The sequence below is a fragment of the Pteropus medius genome, unplaced genomic scaffold (assembly GCF_902729225.1).
Source record: "Pteropus medius unplaced genomic scaffold, Ma_sr-lr_union100, whole genome shotgun sequence".
NCBI classification, from domain to species: domain Eukaryota; kingdom Metazoa; phylum Chordata; class Mammalia; order Chiroptera; family Pteropodidae; genus Pteropus; species Pteropus medius.
Window position 1 is genome coordinate 1,258,159 of NW_024351733.1, and position 17,679 is coordinate 1,275,837.

Here is a 17,679-nt window from a genome sequence, read left to right on the forward strand (position 1 = left end):
TGAATATTATTTTTCCAACAAGATTTGTTTAAAAGATTTATGCTTATCTTCATGTCTGTTTCCAAGTTCTGTTTTTTAAAGCACTGCGAGATGAAAAATTCATCCCCTCATGCAAGTGATTTCTTTTTATTTGTTTTTCAGAAACATTTAAATCAGCTTTAGAGATTAAGAACTCAATTGTGTAGTAGTAAATTTTGGACATTGATTAAGCTATCCTTCAATGACACAACCAATTATTATCATAAATGTATTCTGATCTCTCAACTCTTTTGCCACTATTACTCCTAACACTGAGGTATTAACAGAAGAAATGAGAGAAATGGATGATATATAGATTGATAGGTATGCAGGCAGGCATCCTGAGATAGGCACTTGTATTATTGATTAGTATTGCCTCCACCATACATTAGTGAAGAATCCTAAACTATGTAGTTCTTCAGCCTAAACAGTCTGAAGAATGGTCCTAGATAAGTAAAAAATAATACACAAAAATAAATTTGACATTATTTTTATTTTTGAATTCTTTTTTAACCAAAAGAATCATTTCTTTAGATTACTTGCAGACTGTCACACAGACAATACTGTAGCTTTTGGGGATACTCATGTCTTCAGGGCCTCTGCTTTGCTTTCATAACACCTTTGCTTCTGCTAGAAACAAAATATTTGGTAGAGGACAGGGAGATGAAACAGGCAGCAAGCCAGAGTTTAGTCAGCAGGACAGTAAGACACACAAAGCTCAGAATTCCTAGGAAAATGTTACTGAAGTGGAGCACAGTCAACACTGGGCCTAAGGCATATGGCAAAGAGAAAAGATTCTATAGGTAAGTTAAAGTGGTCCAGTAAATGATGAAGGAGCCGTAGGAAGTGTCTATCATGGACTTTGTCTTAGCAGGGGCTTTGTATACTCTGAGAAAATAGTTCTGTGGTAGGCCAAGAGAATAGGAACTATACTAACCTAGGAAGAGTTAGGTATATATTATGAAATAATATAAATAATATTTCTTTAAAATTACTTCCTGATGCCAAAAGAGGCAGTGTGCAAAGTAGCAAAAATCTAGATATTGAACATGAAGGTCAATAAGATAGGGATTCAAACTCTGATCATCTTACTCCCTGGCTATATAACCGTGTGTAAGTTACTTTTCCTTTATCTATAAAATGGCAAGCACATTTAGAGTACAAAGTAATAACCCAAGATAATAGATGCAAATCTCACTGTGCAGTGCCTGGACCATATATCAAAGATAATTGACATTCGCTGTTGTTGTGGTTTCCAGACAAACAAGAGGATTTTTTCAGCATTTTTTACAAATAGTGCATTGCATATGAACTGATCCTTCAAGTGTATAGTCACAATCAAGTTTTAAATGGATAAATTAGTACAATGAAAGTATATTGTGCACAAGTACAGAAACAGGATCACCCTGAGCTTCAAAGAGAAGACTGAAAATTAACAAAATAGTAACTAAAAATAGCACCTATTTTAAATATTTTTATAAAGTACCAGTCTTTAAGTGGGAGAACATAAAAATGCCAAAAGATAAGTCTAATTGACTATGTAATATTCGAATTTTGCACTATTTATCTTCTGTGGGCCACGCCTGCCCTGATTTTTAAAGCATAATTCAAGCATTTCATGTTTTCATCTTTTGAAATATTTTGTTTTAGATTTTTCTTTACTGTATTATTTTGAATCTCTTAAACATGTCAATATAGCAATTAGCTGTCCATCAGTTAAAAGTGTTAGAATCCAAGACTTTCCCTTTATAAGGCTTATCTGAATAAAGAATGAAGAAACCAAGTACCAGAATCTTTAAAAATTAACTGATAGAGGAGTCAGTGCTGATTTAACAAAGCGCTCTTACCATACCTTAGAGTTCTACTTTGGTAAATATTAATAGTTAACCAATTAGTAACACTAACATCACTATTTCAATAGTTACCATTTTGTGTATAGTAAATGTTGCTAGATGAACATCACATTTGATAAAGCAGATTTGAAAAAAAGTTTACAAGAAAGTATGCTTCCATTTCAATACCAATTTAAACTCAGGGAAAATGAACATAACCTCTTGCAATTGCTGTTGATATACAGTGATGGAGAATAATTTCAAACGCTAAATTGTCTGAAGCCCAGAATGACTTCTGTTCCTGCCAATAAGATAAGCAATTAAGACAATGAAGACAATTGTTGAAAGGGCGCCTCCAATGGCAACAGAACTCAGCATGCTATTTTCATCTGATTGACATTCTTCCACAGATCCAAACTTGTCACCCTCAAACTTGAAAACTTGAACTCATCAAAACTTTGAATATGTTGACTAAAGAGGCATTTGTGACTTGAACATTTCCCTCAGGATTACACCTAGGAGAATTTCCAATAGTGGTTTGAAAGGCTCTCAGTGAGTCATTGGAATCTTTAAAAGTGAGATCTCTGATGTCACGTAGAATTGTATTTAACTGATTCCCTTATAAGGGAAAACAGGCTAGAACTTGTATCCACTCCAAAACTGAAGATAAAGAGAGTAATATTTTTTTCTGCTGAGATCCAGGGTGGCTAAATGAGATTTATAACTCAGTGTTCTTATTTGGGTTAATATTGAATGCTCTTGTCTTAATCATCTTATAGCTTTTCTCATAGGTGATAATTAGTTTTCACCCCATGCTACAAGCAGAACAGTTCCATTGCGACATACGTATGCCAGACATAAGCAGATGAACTTTCTGGGGAACTGGTAGGCTTTGGCCTTGGAGGTGTTATTGTGTCTGGGTAAGTCTGTTCTTGCTTAAAGAGTATTTTTTTTTCTTGTTGAAGTATTTTGAAAGGTATTCCTGGGTAGTAACTTTAAGGAATTTAATAGTTTAGTTACCTTATACATGTATTCATCTGGTTGCCTCTGACATATCTGTATTTTTCATATATGTCTGCTTCGATATTAGATATGGATTCCACAGTCTTGATTCCTTTTGTGCTTGCATTGTGAGAAATAGTTGTGTCTGATGAGTTATAAACAAAATAACAGTTGGACACTGTAATTTATTGTATTCCTTATGAAATTTAGGGTCAATATATATCTCTTTCAAAAGCGGTCATTGTACTGGCATCAGAAACATTCTATTATTCAGTACTTCTGCAGTAGATGGTGAATTAAAGGTTATGTTTTAGTCACCAGTTTTGTGTGATAGTTTTCCAAGAGGGCTGCTTGAGAACTTGTCCATTGTGTAAGCTGTTCAGTAGCCATTTTTCACCATAAACACTGCAGATGTACTATGAACCAGTCCTGCAAGCAGCAGCAGGAGCAGTTGCCTCCTCCAAACACTACCCAAGGTTGACAAAGGAATGAAGGGCGGGGCAGGAGGCCCCGATGAGTTCTTACCTGTACCTCTACTATCTGCCAACATCTCTGATGCGTCTGCCTGCATTTGGAAGTTAGGGAGTAGGCCAAAAGACCAGTAGTCCAGGGGTTAGAATTTAGCAGGGAGAGAAAGAAACATGACAGCAAAATCGAGATGCACCCTGTCTCTTTGGCCCCAGTAGCTTAGGCCATTAGACCAATAAAGAGACCCTGGTGGCACAGACAGCTTTGCCTATCCTGTGACCACCATCATGTGAGGTCTCTGCTGTGGTGATTTTGTTATCATTGTTAAGCTTTCAAACTTATATAAGACTTCTACTTCAGTGTGACTGAGTATGTGAGGTAGGTTTTTCTTTATAACCATAACCTAATATTTGGCAAAGCCAGCTACTAAAGGATTCAGACACTCTATTTGGCCTTTTTAAATAATCATTGTCAATAATGGCAGTTTCTGCATTTGCTTTATTATGCTTCTCTTAATTCTCTTAGTTCTTCCAGAAACTAACTCTGATACAGATTTTAGTTTACAGAATAGTTATCAAGAGATAGCTTAGTGATCAAACTCTGTAAAAGAGAAGGAAGCAAGAGAAGTTCAGTTGTTTGTGATATTGGGCTTCAGCTGTCACCACAGAGGAGCTCTGGAGAGCCAGGATCAATGTACACTGGGCCTAAAAGGCTAGTACTTTACACAACTGCTTCCATCAGTCATTGGATTTGGGTTGACCTGGGAAGGGTATAACCTTGAAAAATATATCTCTTTACATTAGAGGCATTTCCTGAAGTGGATGATAGATGAAAGCTGGGGCAAAATGTCCTTCCTTGAAGAAGGATCTTGGTGGTTCATTGCATTCATCACATAAGTAATACTCTGAAAATTTGACACACCAAAATATAGGCTGACTTGAAGTAGTTCTGGTTTGTTTTCAAAGATATTTTGCAAACTATTGTCTTGTGATTTTGCAATTAAAAGATAAAGTATTCCTTAGAGGTACAGCTATGTTTTATTATAAAGCACTGCTTTATTTTCTTTTAATATCTTCATTGAGTTAATGATATAAACAGATATTGACATCCACGATTTTAAATCTATCCCCTATATGTCCTCTAAGGATGTATAGCCCATTTTTCTTTGACTTATGGATACCTAAAAATAATAACAAACAAAAATAACAAGGATCTTTACTTAGAATTGATGTTCAATTGAATACTTTGTGTTGATTTGCTCTTGAATAACATCCTGCATTTGAGTGGCTTTGTAGGCTATGTTTTGGAATATATGTTTTCCTCTTTTAAATATGACTGCCTGAATATTGCTTTTGTTATTCATTCGATGCTTATTAGGAAATGCTAGTCTAAGCTAGGTGCCCTATATACCTATTTATATAAAGCTGGTTGCCTTGGTAACTAAGTGCTTCTCATTTAGAAAATAGACCAAATTTGGGGTGGAAGGAAGGGTAGCTGCCCAAGGAATTCTTGGCTGTGTTGAGAGCTTGTTTTCTAGGAGTGGAAAATGGAAAATTCGGTCTTACAGTAATTCTTAGTAGCTTTTTGTAGGTCAAGTTATTAAAGAATCTAGTCATGTGGCAAAAAAAAAATGAGCTTGTCTTAGGGTTTCATAATACTTTATAATATACATGGTCTTATCTATTTGCCAAATAAACTTTCCTCAAAAAAGCATTGACCATAAGAATTTTTTTAAAAAATCATTATTCTTTGCCATCAAATAACAAGCATCAACCCAATGTCATGTAACATTTAAGAAAGATATGGTAAAATTTCATAGCTCTGGTCAATGGTATTTTTAATGAAGAGATTTGATTTATTCTTAAATAACTTAAACTTCCAAATTGATGGCAAGTTTTTAATGTAGAAAAATAATTCCATTAACTAAATGTTGCATGTTAAAATGTATTTTGACATTTGAAATGAAATACTTTAATTTGGTAATGCAGTTGTGAAGGATTTTTGAAGGCTGTGATAATCATTTGATTGAAGTTTTCTCAAGCAGTGAATTCAACTGTGTGGCAAGAAATGGGCTGTTTCCTTCGGTGTATATGATAGGACCATCATAATGTAGTTAATTCTTATGAGGAGGCAGTTGAAGCAGTCAATGATTCTTTTCTATAGCAAATGATTTTTTGTAGAATGTGTTAAGAGAGGTTATAACATCATTAGTGTGAGGGAAATAATCATCAGGAACCCATTACAGGGTTACCTAGCAGATACTAGCTGTATTTCATCACAAATATTTTTCCTTTCCCCTCCATATGGGGATGAGTTAGGATTTGAAGCTATTTGTAATTTGAGCATGTTGATCCTAAAAGATTTTTAAAGAGTCCATATATTGATAAGTGATATTTATAAATGAAGCATCAGTAAGTCATTCGCTACCATAAATTGATTTTTCAATATTCAAGATTCAGAATCTAAAATGCATTATGCTTTTTACTATAGTCTACTTTGATTTATTTTTTGTCTGGTGATGAAGTTTATGCAGAAATAGCTAGTGGTTAACAATTTATCTTGACCAAATATTTGTTTGGTTTCTGTTAGTGTTATTTTTCACTGTAATAAACTTATTAAGAAACTCATTATCAGAGTATTTTTCCTTGGTAAATAATTTACATTTAGATATATATACACATATATATACACACATATGTGTATAGTTATATTTCTCAGAGTTTTGTCTCTCTTGATTTTAATTTATAGCAAAAATCGCAAAAAAATAAATGCTTTAAGGATGTAGATATTTAAACATGTAGTTATAATATTGCTAGATGTAATATTTAATATATTCTCAATATTTTTACCATGATTTAGAGTATCACTTGTGTAAAAACTGTAATGAGTGAATATACAGAAATATATGACTATATATGCCAGTTTTTGTCATTGCTAAATATTTTCTTGAAAATGTTTATTTCCTATAATAACAACACATTTTCTTAATGCTGGTGTGCTCTCCTGTTACATCAATTGTATCAGTTAGTCATGTGAAAATTACAAATGTTAGCACTTTAAGACAATATTTTTTTTCTCCCTTACACCAAATCCGTGTGGCTCTTGGAAACAGTAGAGGACAGCTACCCTCATTTCCTCCATTTTTTTCTATATGAGTTAATTAAAATACATTGAGACTATACAAAACATTAATGATGCATCAAAGATAAATCACCGTAGTGTAAATCATAGAATACCTGAAATCTACTTCTGTAAATTATTTCTAACTATATAAATTTCAAACTGAATCTACCTTAATAGCAAGTTATCAAAATAAAAAACTGTCACCATGCCATTTTTTCTGCAAAAAAATTAAAATGGACTTTGATGCCTCCTTTTCTTACTTTTGTGTCTCCCAGCACTAATATTTTGTATCATTTATTAATGTAATTATTTTAATATAAACCTGTGAGAATTTATAAGACCAAAGTGGGTGGGTCCACTCAAAATGTAAGAAATAAGTAGGAAATGAAATTGGGATTAAAACTGCCAAGTTGACAAGAAGGAAAATGTATTTAGAAGAAATAGTTTTAAATTTTAATAACCCTTCTCAGAATAAAGGTAGAGAAGCTCTTGGGAATCCTTAGTGCATACAATAAAGAAGAATAAAATTGCCATTGAAGCAGGTGTTAAAAAGGGCACAACAAAATGTCATTTTTATTTTCTTTATTCAGCTGACTGACTTTATGTGTTTAGTTTTAAAAGAACATATAAAAAAAATAAAAGTTTACATAGATTTAATGCCAATATTTGTTCCCTATTACTATTTTTCCTATGAGGACTGAAATTTATCTGTGAATTTTGATATCTTGTGTTTCGGGTTTTAGCATTTATGACAAGGGAGGAAATGATGTATAAAGCAGGAATCAGACACTACAGTTCCTCCACAGAAAATCTAGGGCACATAAATGCTTTAGGCTGACTCAATTTCTGGTCTTACGTTGCCTTTGAAAACACTTGTCAGGTAAAACAAAATATGGCAATGGCCTTTTAAAAATCAGGCATATATTATACAAAATCTGAATCATTATTGTACACCTGAAACTAATTTAATGCTATATTTCAATTCTATCTCAATTTTAAAAATCAGTCACAAGGCTTTTTGGTTCTCAGTTTTCCTTATCTTCATAGTAATAAAATGGTTTAGGAAATGTTGTTTAGAATTCAACAAGTAAAAGACTAGTAGAATCTCTGTCTCTTTGACCTTTATTGAGGGTAGCAGTGAGGTCAGAAAACATTATTGGATTTTTTTTAACCAGGGATGTCTGTTGAAATAAAACATTCACTCTGTGTGACAACAACAACAACAACAAAAATAGTACTAGAAGATATAATTAAAAATGGGAAATACTAACATATGTAGGTCTCTGATCTGATCCTCAACAACTTTTATCTGTGGTCATTTTCTAGGAAATTGACTGCTTCTTGGTGAAAATATTTTCCTCTCTGCCTGTTTGTGTTTACTGAAAGTCCACCCAACAATCTCTTCACTTTTACACGTTTTAGTTATTCCTATTGTTTTGTATACCCACCTCCTTCATCCATGGTTAAGTGAAAGTGAAGATGTATTAACTTCTTATCTTCTGAAATAAAATGGAAATAATAATGTGAAATTTAAAGCATTTCACAAAATAAAATGTATGAGTCATAAATGTTTGATTTAGTTTTCTCTGTAGAGTTTTCTGTCTTCAAATTTGTAAAATATGTAAAAAGTCAAAAATAAAACATTTATATATCTGTATATTTGTTTATCTGAGTAAATTGAGAAAGTTTAGTTCTGTTCTGAACTTCTTAAAGCACTATGGTGCTTAATAATTTTATTTGTTGGTATTTTTCATTATGAACTAATTTTTCTTTTAATTATTGATAGTAGTGTTTACTCTGAAAGAAACTTTCTGGGTGGAAAATATTTTCAGGGAGTATTTTAACATAAAGGAATGGGTTTTAGCTGTCATAGCATATAATGTTGAATTACTTTGATTTTCTTCTTAGGTTGAGTCACTCTTTGAGAAAAATCTTTTGATAGACAGTGACATTTGCTAAACAAGTGGCCAAATGCTGCTTCCATTTGATATGCCAAATGAACAAAGATAACTCTAGAGTATGTGAATTGTACTCAGAGCAGTACCTGTCAAAATATCAAAATTTTCTCTGCCTATTTACCCCCATATACACATCTTTATCCGAAACTGAGAAAGGCAAATGATTATCCAATATGCATTTACATTTCTTTGTTTTTCCATAACATTGGGAAATTAAACCCCAGGCTCATCAGATGAAGCCTAGGAAAACGAGTCTTACTTTTCTCTCTCATATGTATTTATGATACATAAAAGCTATATGTGACATATAATGTTATATATAAAGATATATAATCTTACATACTTATTTATATTTTATTTTTTTAATCTTTTGTATATATTAATATATATGCATAGATACATATATCCATACATATATGTGTATATTTATATTTGTACATGCATACATATGTGTTTGTCCATGTGTGTATCTTAAAATATAAATGACAATGCTACAAATTAAAAGTGGTCAGTGCTATTTATTGGACAGACTTAAGTTGTCATGGTGTGTAGATCAGAATTTCTTCTTAGATACTCAAGAAAATTCATGATAAAACCAATTTCGTAGCTGGGTGGTAAGGTTTTCTTTGTTATTTTTATTTTTAAAAAATTTTTATTAAAATATAGCTAGCATACAATATTAAATTAGTTTCAGTTGTACACTATAGTTAACATTTCTATACCTAAAGAAGTGATCACCATGATAAGTCCCACAACCATATGACACAATATAATGCTATCACAACATTACTGACTATATTATCTATGCTGTACATTACATTTCCATGACTTACTTGTTTTATACGTGGATATTTGAACCTCTTATTCCCTTTCATCCCCCCTTTTTTAAATTTTGCAATTACAGTTGACATTCAATATTATTTTGTGTTAGTTTCAGGTATACAGCATAATGGTTCGACATTTATACAATTTACAAAATGATCACCCTGATTAGTCTGGTACCGAGCTGACACTATACATAGTTATTGGTAGTGAGGTTTCCTTAAAGGAGGAATTCATCATCTTTTTTCCCTAGCTTCACTGACATATAATTGCTGTATAACATTGTATATGTTTAAGGTTTACAATATGATGATTTGATATGTGTATATATTGCAAAATGACTACCACAGTAAGGTTAGATAACACATCCATAACCTTACATAGTTACATATTTGTGTGTATGGTGAGAACTTTTAAGATTTGTTCTCTTAGTACCTTTCAAATATACCAGACAGTATTGTTAACTATAGTCACCATGTTGTGTCTTACTTTCCCAGAACTTATTCATCTTATAAGTGGAAATTTGTACACTGGGAGAACTTTTACCCTTTCTTCCCTTCCCCGCCCCTAGCAATCACCAGTCTACTCTCTGTTTCTATGAGTTCTAGGTTTCCTTCTAGATGCTCTATGGTTCCTGGTCTTGCACGTAAGTCTTTAATTCATTTTGAGTTCATTTTTGTGAGTGGTATAAGATAGGGATCTAGTTTCATTTTTCCATGTGAATACTCAGTTTTCCCAACACTATTTATTGAAGAAAATACCCTTTCTCCATCAATGATTCTTAACTCACTTGCCAATTGTTAGTTGACCATATATGCATACGTTTATTTCTGGGCTCTCAATTCCATTCCATCGGTCCATGTGTTTATTTTTCTGCCAGTACCAAACTCTTGATTACTATAGCTTTAGAGTATTATTTGAAATAAGGAAGTATGATTTCTCTGGCTTTGTTCTGTCTCAGGATTGCTTTGACAATTCAAGGTCTTTTGTGGTTGTATATGAAATTTAAGGGTTCTTCTTCTATTTCTATGAAAAAATGCCATTGGAATTTTGATAGCGATTGGAATTTATTAAGTCTTATTGAATGTATACTAACTGTGAGACAAGACATTTTATACCTGTTCTCATTTTATCTTCACAACTATAGGATAAGAAGTATAATTGAGGATTGAGAAATTTGCCACTTCTTCAAGTGGCAAACTGTGGAGTGTCTACTGTGTTCCAGGTACAGTTCAAGTCACTAGGGATAGATCAGTAAACTAAACTGAAATAAAAATACATTCCTGTTTTATGGAGCTTTTTATCTAGTTGAGGGTTATTTGAAATAAAATAAATGGTGTTTATAGTATGTTACATGATAAGTGCCATGAAGAAAAATGAACAAGAAAGGGGTATAGGGTGATGTAAAAAGTGAGGAGGTTCATTCTAAATAAAGTAGTCAGAGAATGGATGTTATTTAAGATAAATAATGCTAATTGCCAAAACAGATAAAGCCTAGAAATTCAGTGAGTTACTACAATCAAGTATTATTTGTCTGATTATAGTTTGGATAGCTCTCCTCTGTCTTCTAGTTACACTATTTGTTACACTTAATCTCAAAATCATCTCAAGAAGAGGAATGAAAAGTCCATTAGCTCTTCATATTCTAAGCCTGGAAATAACAAGTATCATAAATGTTTACAGACCCTTGGACAGAACTAGTCATATGACCCCCAACATAACTAATAGGAAAGTTGGGAAATGTATTTGAGCACATGGAATATTTTATCACACCAATTGTCTCTTCCAGAGAAGGCTTCGTGAAGAAGATATTTGTGCCACAATTAATAGTTTTTAGCTATATTTTAGCATGAAAGCATATAAAAAGAAAATGACAAGAGCCTTTATGGTCGATCATAAAATTATATATTTATTTAATTTTTTGACTTCTTAATAATTTTTAAAAATTTTTTATTTACAATTGGCATACAATATTATATTAGTTGCAGGTGTACAACACAATAAATCTAGTACCTATCTGGAACCATACATAGGTATTACAATATTATCGAGTATATTCCTTATGCTGTACTTTACATCTCCATGACTATTTTGTAACTATCAATTTGTACTTCTTAACCCCCTTCCTTCTTCATCCAACTCCCTTATCCCCCCCCAAACTCCCCAATCTGGTGACCATCAAAATGTTTTCTATATCTATGAGTTTGTTTCTGTTTTTGTTTGTTTGTTTGTTTATTTTGTTCTTTAGATTCCACATGTACTTGAAATTGTATGACATTTGTCTTTCTCTGTCTGATTTATTCCACTCAGCACAATACCCTTTAGGTCCATACATGTTGTTGCAGATGGCAAGATTTCATTTTTTTATGGCTGAGTAATATTTCATTGTTTATTTGTACCACCTTTTCTTTATCCATTCATTCACTGATGGACACCCAAGTATCCTCCATATTCTGACTATTGAAAATAATGCAGGAATGAACATATGGATGCACATGTTCCTTCAAAGTGATGTTTTGTGTTTCTTCAGATGAATATTCAGAAATGGATTACCGAATCCTTCTTTGTCTCTTATTATAGACTTTGTTTTAAAGTCTATCTTGTTTGGTATTAGTATTGCTACCCCAGCTTTTGTTTGCTTGTTTCCATCTTCATGAAATATATTTTTCCATTCCTTTACTTTCAGTCTGTGTGTGTCTTTCAATCTGAAGTGAGTCTCTTATAGGCAGCATACATAAGGTCTTTTTTTCTTACCCATTCAGTCACCTTATATTTTGATTAAAACATTTAATCCATTTACATTTAAAGTGACTATTGATAGATATGTAGTTGTCATTTTATTCACATTTTTTATCTTTTTTCTTTTTTCTTCTTCTTAATGAAATCCCTCTAACATGTCTTATAATACTGGCTTTGTGATGATGGACTCCTTTAGCTTTTTCTTGTCTGGGAAGCTCTTCATCTGTCCTTCGGCTCTAAATGATAGCCTTGCTGGGTAATTTTGGTTGTAGATCCTGGCTTTTCATCACTCTGAATATTTCATGTCAATCCCTTATGACCTACAAAGTTTCTGTTGAAAAATCAGATGACAGTCTTATGGGAGCTCAATTGTAAGTAACTGCTTTTCTCTCACTGCTTTTAAGATTCTCTCTTTGCCTTTAACCTTTGTCATTTTAATTATGATGTGTCTTGATGTAGGCTTCTTTGGGTTCATCTTGTTTGGGAATCTCTGTGCTTTCTGGGTCTGTATGTCTATTTCCTTTGCCAGGTGAGGGAAGTTTTCCATCATTATTTCTTCAAATAGGTTTTCAATTCCTTGCTCTCTCTTCTCTTTCTGGTACCTCTATAATGCAAATACTGGTACATTTGATGTTGTCCCAGAGGCCCCTTAAACTATCCTCATTTTTTAAATGCTTTTTTCTTGTTGCTGTTCTGATTGGGTATTTTCTGCTACCTCATCTTCCAAATCGCTGGTTCGACCCTCTGCTTCATACAATCTACTGTTGATTCTCTCTAATGTATTCTTCATTTCAGTCACTGTATTCTTCATTTTTGACTGTTTTTGTCTTCTCTTTGTTAATGTTCTGAGTTCATCTACTCTTCCCCTAAGTTCATTGAGCATCCTTATAACCAGTGTTTTGAACTCTACATCTTGTAGATTGCTTGTCTCCATTTTGTTGAGTTCCTTTTCTGGAGCTTTGCTCTGTTCTTTAATTTGAGATATGTTTCTTTGTCTTCCCATTATGTCTGCCTCCCTGTGTTTGTTTCTATGTATTAGGTAGGGCTTCTATGCCTCCTGGTCTTAGTAGGGGGCTTCATTTAGTAGATGTACTGTGGGGCCCAGTGGCGCACTTCCTCAACTCATTGAGGTGCTCAAGGTATATCCCTCATGTGGATTGTGTGTGCCCTCCTGTTGTAGTTGAGCCTTGGTTGCTGTTTGCATATCAGTGGGAGGGATTTACCCTTGGGCTGATTGGTTTGGAGAACTGATCAGTGAGGAGCCAACCCTACAAAGCAGGATTTGTTTTAGCAGGGCTCTTGTGCCTGCCAGTCTGCTCTTTGGGTGTGTCATCCTCAGATTTAACCCTGAGTGCTGCTTTAGCTCTGTCCTTGCGAAGCCAGCCCCTGGGCATACTGGCCCCAGGGCCTCCTGGGAGGGCTCCACAAAGGAACAGTGGCTTCTGCCAACACTTCTGTCTGGGAAAAAGCTGCCCCTCCAGCCCTCACCCTGAAGCCAGACAATTCAGTTCCTGCTCATATGTCCCTAACACCTTTCAAGCAGCTGCCCCAGAGCTGGAGCTCAGAGCAAATGAATTTGTCACTGAGTGAGTCCACCCACAGACCTTTTAAGAGGAACATCTGTGATTCCAACTGCCCTCTGTCCCACTCAGCCATAATCTCTGCTGGTTTTCACAGCCAGAAGTTGTGGGGACTTTTCTTCCTAGCACTAGAGCCCTGGGCTGGGGATCCCCATGTAAGGCCGGGATCCCTCACTTTCCAGGGAGACCTCTTAAGCCGAGATATTTCTCCCAGTTCTCAACCACCACACGTGGGTATGAGACCAGCCAGTTCCGTGTCTTCTCCTTTCCTACTAGTCTCAAAGTGGCTTCTTCTGTGTGTCCCTAGTCATAGGACTTCTGTTCAACTAGATTTCAGGTGATTCCCAGTGATGGTTGTTCTGTAGTTGTAATTTTGATGTGATTGTGAGAGGAGGCAAGCACAGCATTTACCTACTCTGCCATCTTGACTGGTACTCTCAACATTATATATTTCATTGAACTTTTTTCATGAGAGCAAAACTCCTAATGCTATCAAATTCATATATTATATACCTTATGATAGAGATGGATACACTTATTTGTAAAATGTGTCCTATTAAAATTTTATAGATGACATTTGAATTTCCCAGCATAAAATTAATATAGCATGGTAAAAGAGTAATCAAGAAAAGAAAAAAAAAAGAGAAAAAGTATTAAATTAAATCTATTTAAAGTGTCATTTAAGCTACTATATGTTTATTGTAATAGTCACTACTAAGATGACTATGAACTTTTTCCCATGCAAAAGAAACATAGTAGAATATTGTTTATTGGTGGCACAATTTAAGCAAAGTATGCTACAATGCTCCAAAGGAGTCACTTCAACATTGAGTTAGCTTGTCATATAAAGGCAATTCAATGGACTTTTTCACAGAATTTATCATCTAATTTACTGACCAATTTTTATAGCCTGCAAATAATAAGACCATTTCTATTATAGTACAGAATGATTAAAAACTAGTCATGTTTGATTTATTTTACTCTCTTATTTTAATCAGTGCTTTAACAACTAGAGAAGAACCCAAATTAGATTATTTTTATTATAACAGTGAAAAGAACAGTGAAATAATCTATCCTCTCTCCCTGCTTCTTCCCACCCCTTACTCCCAGAGGATTGTAAATTTTAGAGGATACTCAGATAACCATTGATTGAATGACCTTGCCATTATGAAGAATGTCAAAATAGATGCCTACATGGTATTGAGAATGTTGGGAGACCGAATGATATCTGAGTACCTGCTTTCCTACTTTTTTCAAAGGCAGTGCTGAGGGGGATAAAGTAATGTTTGATAAAATCTAGGGTTAATATTCAGTTTTCAATCTAATTCAATAAGTACTGAGTACTCTGTGGAAGAGGCAGAGCCAAAAGTTTCAGGGATGCCATCTTTGGAAATTGACTCTGTAGTGAGGAAATTTACATCTAGAATGAGAAAGGGCAGAAGTATAGAAGGAATTATATGAAAAGACAAAGTTCTCTACATGGAAAGAATACATATAAATGACTATGTAGAGAAATCAAAATGCCCGTAGGTTTGTGGAATCAAGAGAAATGTCAGGTATCATACAGAAACATGGCAAACAATCTTGAAGAACAATTAGAATGCTGCTGGACAGAAAGTAGAAAGGCAGAAATATAGAGAACTGCTTATTCATTGGTGGAGTGAATTGGGCACCTTCAAAGGCTTCCTATATCTACTAAATGAAGACCTTATTGCCTTATTCAGAATGCCTCAGAATCAAACTACCATCTCTTTAACCTTCTCTCAGACCTAATTTACCACTACAAACTAGGCAACCTACACATCAGACTTCTGATTTCTTACCCAAAAGAATTTGTATTCTACACTCACTATTTTATCTTCCGTAGCAAAGCTGGGCAATCAGGATAGAGAAAGACAAGAAACCAAGAGTGTAATTTTAGATCAAGTCCTAGACTCAGCCTGATGCCACAAAGACCAGAGGAGGGCGATTTACTCTTGAGAGTCTGTCTCTTCTCAAAGTAAAGGAAGTGAATATTCATTCTTTCATATCATTCACTTATTGACTAGGGGTCTTCCAGGTAAGTGGGAGATGTAAAACTCACAGGGACTTCTAGCTCTCCTCTTCTGTTACCCAAGAACAATCCTAACAGTGTCGCAGAAGGGAGCCTTTAGCAGCAATGTGTGTAGAAGCTGGGGCAAGGATGCATACAGTTGTGGGAAGCCCATCTGAACATGGCATCAACAGCACCCCCTACCTGTCTGATCTATTCTCTAGATCAGAATTAATTTTAATCTTCATTTTTTTCCGTTTAATGTATTATTTGTATTTCTCTTGGCATTTAACATTTGCTGTTTTAAATTATTATTCATATAATAGATTTATTGTACAAGATACTAAATTTCTTGAGCATATTTTATTTTCGATTAAATTACAATAAATACTTAAGTTTATATTATGTGCTAGATATTGTGCTAGGTGGGTAGGTAGACCAAAAGCAATAGGAATGGCTGCTGCTCTTGAGACTTTGGAACATATAACTATACTCTTTTAAATGAGTAGGATAGGCAGCATGGTTAATAGGAAGAACTCAGAGACTTCAGTTTTAGACCTAATATCAAATATTGATTCTATATTTATCCATCGATGGATACTTAGGTTTTTTCCATATCTTAGCTATTGTATATAATGCTGCAATGAAAATAGGAATGCATATATCTTTTCAAAATAGTATTTTCATTTTCTTTGGATAAATACCCAGAGGTGGAATTGCTAGTTTATACTGTAGTTCTCTTACTTTTTTGATGTACCTCCATACTGTTTTCCATAGTGGCTGTACCAATTTATAGTTCTACCAATAATATACAAGGGTTTTCATCTCCACATTCTCTCCAACACTTGTTATTTCTTGTGTTTTTGATAAAAAGCCATTCTTACAGGTGTAATGAGAAAAAAAGATGAAATGTTGACATTTGTGACAATATGGATGGACCTTGAGAGAATTAAACTAAGTGAAATATGTCAGACAGAAAAGGACAAAAAATGTATGATTTCACTCATGTGTGGAACACAAAACATAAAAGAAACAAATGAACAAACAAAACAAAAACAAACATATATGCAACAGATTACTGGTTACCAGAGGGGAAGGGGCTGGGAGGGGTCAAATGTGTGGTAACAGATGGCAACTGGACTTTTGGTGTTAAGAGTGCTATAGTGTACACAAATATCAAATTATAATGTTGTACACTTGAAACTTATATAATTGTGTTAACTAATGTTACTTCAGTAATTATTTTCATTTTTTAAAAATCTTAATTCTCATACTTTCTAATTATTTGACCATGAACAAATAACCTAGTAACTTACTAGCAAGTAACATGTTTGAATTTAAGTTTCTTCATCTCTAAAATTAGTATTTTGATCCCTTTTATAATATCACTCCCCTGTGATCCTTAGTAGTTATTCAATAAGTATTCTCCCCTTTAAATTTCTTTAAATATTGAGCATGAGGCTTTGCACAAAATATATTCATAATGCCATTATTAATTGTATGAGAAGCATGAGTGGAGAAATAGAGGAAGGACAGAGCTCTGAGTATGTTCAGTAAATGGTGGTTACTAAAGTTGAAGTGGAGAATTATACATAAATATCAATATGAATATATCCCCCCCATATAAAATTTTGAGATAAACTGAAATGAATGTAAAATTTCAGAGCAGACACTTCATATTTAACTTGATATATTATGGAGAAATTTCAAAATTCTTTCAGAAAGGCAATCTAAAATCATGATAAAGTATGGTAACTTCCATGAGAAACTGAAGGTAGTAGACCATTTGCGTCCCAGTGGTTCTCTAATATTTTTTTTTTCTGCAAAACTATTAGAAGTGGCTATGCCATTGAGGAAACCCACATTTTGACAGTCATTTTCTATTGGCCGCAGACAGATTAAGCTTAATTACTTGTGTCAACTCTTTCCCTCCTCCTTTGGATCGTCTAGTATGTTAAGAACCTGTCTTGAGACCATGTTTGTAAGTGGATAATATAGAAAGGGGTCCCCAAACTCCAGACTGTGGACCATTTCTGGTCAGTGGACTGTTAGGAACTGGGCCACACAGCAAGAGGTGAGTGGTAGACAAGCAAGCAAGCAAGTGA

At 33.9% G+C, this 17,679-nt stretch overlaps 1 pseudogene; it reads right to left on the reverse strand.

The window, feature by feature from the left end:
• Positions 1-2,117: 2,117 nt before the first annotated feature.
• On the reverse strand, positions 2,118-2,622 carry LOC120589021 (lysosome-associated membrane glycoprotein 1-like; annotated as a pseudogene).
• Between the last annotated feature and the right edge of the window lie 15,057 nt (positions 2,623-17,679).